This window comes from Eriocheir sinensis, chromosome 10 (genome assembly GCF_024679095.1).
Source record: "Eriocheir sinensis breed Jianghai 21 chromosome 10, ASM2467909v1, whole genome shotgun sequence".
Taxonomy (NCBI): Eukaryota; Metazoa; Arthropoda; class Malacostraca; order Decapoda; family Varunidae; genus Eriocheir; species Eriocheir sinensis.
The window spans coordinates 7553110-7559109 of NC_066518.1; the positions used below are offsets into that span (position 1 = coordinate 7553110).

Consider the following 6000-nt stretch of genomic DNA (forward strand, 5'->3'; position numbering starts at 1 on the left):
GGCTCCCATGACTCAATCTTCTTTCAATTGCTGCTCTCGACTCTGCGCGGCGACGAGCTTCTCATTTCTCATCAGGCAATTTATTAGCCCCCCCTTCACCCCCTTCAGCCCTTCTTTAGTCTCCTCTCTACCCTCCCTCCGCCCTTTGTGTTTAATTGACTCTTGTTTATCAACGTCTCTCTGTCTTTTTATTCTAGCGAGGGGCCGATGGATCACGGCCCGGCGCGTTCGCTTCCTCGGCCTCTCCTCCGTTCTTTAAACTTCTCGTAACACCTCACTGGCTATTCATATCTAAAGCACAATGTCAAGGTTCCAGTTTATGCACGTTGATATTAAGTGCGAATTACGAAGAGGAAGCGTGATAGAAAACGGGGAATTGGCAGGAAGGGGCCGCAAAGAGTTGGCGCTGGTCTTCCGCGAGGCAGGGATGCGGACGCGGTGGGAAGCGCTGAGCCGCCTTTGAGCACCAAAACGATCTTATTCACAGTGGTTTATCTCAGTTACCAGTTCGCGTAGTTACCTCGGCTATATCTCTGCGGCTTTCTAAAACGCAGGGACCGGCCGGTGAGAGCTAGCGGGGCAGATAAAAAGACGGAGGAGACGGAGTGATACGCGGCGCTGCGATGGAGACTAACTTGCCTGCCATAGAGCGAACAGATGGCGAGACGCGTTGGCGTGGCTTTATGTGGCGGCGGGGAGACGCGGCACAGAAGGTCACCTGTGGTTAAGCATTCACAACAAGTGCTGATTTATTCTTAGCATTTGACACATGAGACTCGTGACCCGATTATTCTTCTACCTTCGTCCTGCCCAACCCAACCCCAACGCCGCCGTCGCCGCCCTTATACGGCCACAGCCAAAACCACGCTCTTCACCTCCCTCTTGGAATTACACGGGAGGATCTACCTTAGTGTAAACATTGAAAGCTGGAGGTGGAGTAGTCTGCACAAGAGGCCATCGGAGGGTCAAGGAAAGCTGTGAAGGGCAGAGAAAGCAAGGATGTCTGCCCGGCCTGATATACGGATTCAGCCTCTATTGATCGCTGCCCTTACGTAGATGTATGGCAGCGGCTAAATGAATACTGAATGAGGTGATTACAGAAGATGCGGGAGCGTTGCAGCCTGACCACTCTGCCCACCTGAGAGAGAGAGGGAGAGGGAGAGAGAGGTAGAGGAAGAAGGGAGGAAGACCGTAGATAGGGAGAGGCAAGGGGGGACAGGGAGGGGGTCGCGCCAGGCACCTCAGTACCCCCTAAGGCCTTTATAAGCGTCTCTGAATACAGCTCTGAGTTATCGCCTTGCAACCAGCGGCGGGACGTAAACTGCGGCGCCGGTCAGAGATACGATTTTTATTTTTTCCTGTCGGGTTGCCATTGAGAGGTGGACGCGCAGAAAGGGCAAGCTCTCCAGGGCGTCGGGATGTTGGGATTGGCTTGGACGGCGCTGAGAGAGGAGACGCGAGGTGATAGAAGCTAGAAGGGAAGGACAAGGGGGGAGGGAGGTGAGGTTGAGGAAGGGAGGGAGGAGGTGGGTAGATGTGTGTTTGTGTGTGCGCGTGTTGGTGTTGACCGACTGGTGGTGACAGGAGGAGGGTGGAGTGAGGAAGACAAGCAAGGCACGTGGATGAGGCAAGCAGGGAAGGGTGGTGGTGGTGGTGGTGGTGCAAGGGAGGATACCAGCAAGACATCACAGGGAATATATTGGTGTTTTTTTTGGAATTCCTATAAGGTACTCTTTTTTTGGACACACACACACACACACACACACACACACACACACACACACACACACACACACACACACACACACACAGGTACATCAATTAAAATCAAGGCTCAAATATTCGTCCAGAGAAGGCAGGTAATAGATATATTGACGCAGGTGAGTAATAAATATGCCCCTCCCACCTAAATACATATCGTACCTACCTATACTTTACATTCCGCACACACTTGGTTGGGCTGTAATAATCCTCACTTCTTTCTCATACATTTCCGGACACATGCTAACCTTCTGCATCTGCTAAACGTTCGCACACTTGGTAACGTGGCGGGGGAGTGTGACTGATGGTGTTGGCTGCCAGTCTGATTGGTGGTAACACGTGTGCATCAAGGGAAAATAACATGAATCAGGAGGGTGGAGATGAAAATGAAATGGGGAAAAAAGAAAACAGGAAGAGAAAAACGAGTAGTAAGCGTGACAGTGCATGGTGGATACGCATCAAGTGATAATAAATTGATGTAGACTTGAGAAAAAAAAGATGAGGAAAAAAGAAAAGAGAAAAATGAGTGCCAAGCGTGACAGTGGTGGATATGTATCAAGGGATAAAAAAATGAGTTAGACTTGTTGAAAAAATGAAAGATGAGGAATAAAGAAAACAAAGAAAAAGAAGGAATAGAAAGTGGAGGAAAAAATGGAGAGGGGAGGATGGATGTTGTGATCTACGTACAGTATTTACCAATAATATTTAACCAACGTTCACGATTGGCTAACAAATAACAAAGGAAAACTTCTACTTCAATAGGCGATCAAACAAATCTACCCATTTATAATCTCTTTCTCTCTCCCTATATCTCCCTCTATCCATCTGTCTATTGTCTATCTATCTCTCTATCCATCTATTTGTCTGTATCTATCTCTCATCCCCACACCTGTACGCACATCCCTACACACACATCTTCCCCTCACTTTTCCTCAAACACATTCCCTCATCTCCCACTTCCCTTTACAATGCACATCCGCCATTCCCTCAACCTACCCTCACTCTCACACACTCACACACTCTCCCTCCCTCTCCACTCCTCTCCGCTCCACTCGCCACCACCACAACAAAGGGTTCAGCGCACCTCGCCGCCCCAGACGCAACCATGCAAATTGTCCCTTACCTGGTGTTGTTGGTGCAGACCCGACGCTCGTAACTGCAGCTCCCCATTGTGCGCCCAGCCACTCCGCCACGGCTGTAAAAGGAAATTGCTATTGAAGAGGCGACATCCAGAAGCCACGCCCCTGCATCGCTTCCCACATTAGCAGGCAAATGACCTATATCGTGTAATCAGGTGTAAGGAATCACGGGGTATAAGGAAAGGGTGAGGGTTAGCGTGTTAGGGAGTTGCAGGTTTTATGATTTGGGTTTTGCATGTAGCGATTTCATTCTCTTTCTCTTTTTTTTTTCCTTTTCGATCCTGTGTTTTTTTCTCTCTCGTGTTCTCTCTCGCTCTCTCGTCTCTCTCTCTCTCTCTCTCTCTCTCTCTCTCTCTCTCTCTCTCTCTCTCTCTCTCTCTCTCTCTCTCTCTCTCTCTCTCTCTCTCTCTCTCACACTTCTATTTAGCAACATTTTCAGTTTTCTCTTTTTCACTGTAATGTTTTTCTCCTTCATCTTCCCTATTATCTCCTATTTCTACTATTTCCTTTACACATTTTTTTCACGCTTTCTACCTCTTCTACTCAAACGTCTCCTTTCAGTCAAGCCTTTCCCTCTTCCTTCTTACTCAGTTTCATTCTTCCTACTTTTCTTCGTTTCTCCTCTCCGGTTAGCATAAAAAAATTAAATTCTCCTTTTGTTCCTTTTGTTCATTAGTTTCTTACCAATACCATATATGACTTCAACCTTCCCTTTCCTTTCTTCCCTTTTTCCCTCTTCATTCAACCATATTTCCTCGGTTTATCGGTACTCCACTTGTTTCCTTTTCATTCGACTTTCTCCCATCGACCCATCCCCTATTCATTTCTCCCTCATTCTCCTCGCGTCCTTTTCCTTGTCGCTCCACCCAATGCAGTCTGCCTTTAGCCCCCCTCTCCCCCCCAATCTATCTTTTCATTCCACTTTCCTGTCATTCCTCCCTTTCTCTCTCTTCCCCATTTCATTCCTCCCTCATCTATACCTCGTCATTTTTCTTCTCCTTTCCACCCAAACCCTCTCTCTCCTTCCTTTTCCTTCCTCCCTATTCCTCCCTTCCCCTTTTCCTTCCTCTTTCATCCTACTCTAGTCCTTTTTCTTCTCCCTCCCACCCAATGCAGTCTGTCCGTATCCCCATCCTTCTCCCTCTTTCTCCTTTCCCTCCTCCCCATTCCTCCCTTCCTTCCTTCTCTTTCCTTCCCTTCTCGCCTCTACCCAATGAAGTCTATCCTTAACCCCCCATCTCTCTCTCTTCCTCCCTTTCCTTCCTCTTTATTACTCCCTACCGCTATTTATTCCTCCCTCACACTACTCTCGTTCTTTTCCCTCTCCCTCCCACCCAATGCAGGCTGTCCTTCTCTACCTCTCTCTCCTCTCCCTCCACCCTTTCTCTCCCTTCCTCCCTCCCCCTCAAGAGTCGCCGGAGCGTAGGATGTAAGCCACGAAGGACCCTGGAGGCGCATTGGAGGGTGTGTGGCCCCGTAGGTGGTCCGGGCCTTTGCAGCGACCACTGGCCATAATAAAGGTTACGATGATTGAACTCGGGCCATTATTCCGACCCATAAATCACACCTGCCCTGCAACACCTGGACCCAAACACCGACACTCATGCCTCGGTAAATCACAGGGGCTCCGTATATCACTTTTGCTGTATACTGGTGATGTGTTGGTATCGAGAGCTTGTGATGATTGTATTCTAGTTTAGTATAGTTTTTAGGACGATGAATACGAGTGATTAGCTTTAGCTCTGACACACACAAAACAACAAAAATAGACTGTTCTGAAAATTAGTTTTGGTATCGAGAGGTTGTGATTGTGTTCTAGTTAAATCCATTTTTGGGGAGGGAACATGATGATGGATGCGCATAATTAACTTTTTCGTTGACATAAAAAATACAGAAAAATATGCGATACTGAGGATTTGTTTTGGTATCGAGAGCTTGTTATGATTGTTTTAGTCAAGTCCATTTTTGTTTTTACAGGGGACATGATGGATACGCATAATTAAGTTTAGCTTGGGCATAAAAGTACAAAAAATAGTGATACAAAATGAAAAAAAAATACAATGACCTTTCCTCTAAACTCTTTATTTTTTGCAGGGGACATGATGATGGATACGTATAATTAAGTTTAGCTTGGGCATAAAAGTACAAAAAATAGTGATACAAAATAAAAAAAATAAAAAATACATTGACCTCTCCTCTGACCTTTTTTTTTTTCTTTTGTCGAAGCGTCTAGCACTTTTTTTTTGCCCTTGAGCTGCCTCCCTTGCTAAAAAAAAAAAAAAAAACTTATGAGCAAACACACTAATTCACCTTCACATTGACGAAATTGTTTTTACTATTATAATTTCCAGCTGATGCGACATTTAAACATGAAATTTACTTATTTTATTCGTCTGACTTTGAACCCAATACATTTTTCCTTCTAACTAATAAGAAGCAAAAAAGAAATAAAAAAAATTACTAAGCTTGGAACCCTCTGAGGACCTCTGCACTCGAGCGTCGCCTTGCATAGACGAGTTTAATTAGAGGGCGGGAGAGAGCAAGCAAAGGCGAGGACATGCGTAGCCATTTCCTGCACGCTTAAGCACGACATGTATCCTCAACACACGCACACACAGACACACACACACACACACACACACACACACACACACACACACACACACGCGCATAGAAAAACCCATCTTGACCTCTTTTCTGGACATTCCTTTTTACTTTTGCAGATTAACGATTAGAAATTTGTGTTTTATTTTTTTTTCTTTGTTTATTGCCAATGAGCTGTTTCCTTATACTGTAAATAGACTTAAAGACAAAGAAGGATAGCTTAGAGTTCCTTCTTCTTCTTCTTCTTCCTTTCCTTCTCCTCCTCTATTCCAACACAGAATCAGAAACAAACACACTCACTCACACACGCATTCCTCGCTACACCAGTCACACTCCTCCTTGCTAACACTGCATCGCGCCCTACTCCACACAACACATTTAAGGGCCAAGGCTGCTTCTAAGGGCTGACTATTTTAGGTGTGGTAGCGCGGGGACTTGCAGGGCGCCGCGCGAGACCCACAACCGTAAACATCACAACCTCTCCCTCCCTCCTCAA

At 46.2% G+C, this 6000-nt stretch overlaps 1 long non-coding RNA gene across 1 annotated transcript in view; it reads right to left on the reverse strand.

Moving 5' to 3' along the window:
• The window catches only part of LOC126996534 (uncharacterized), a 115216-nt gene that overhangs the window by 51323 nt on the left and 57893 nt on the right, over positions 1 to 6000 (reverse strand). The window contains exon 3 of the long non-coding RNA XR_007751243.1: positions 2885 to 2956. This is a non-coding gene — a long non-coding RNA (uncharacterized LOC126996534). The remainder of the gene's footprint in view (positions 1 to 2884; positions 2957 to 6000) is intronic.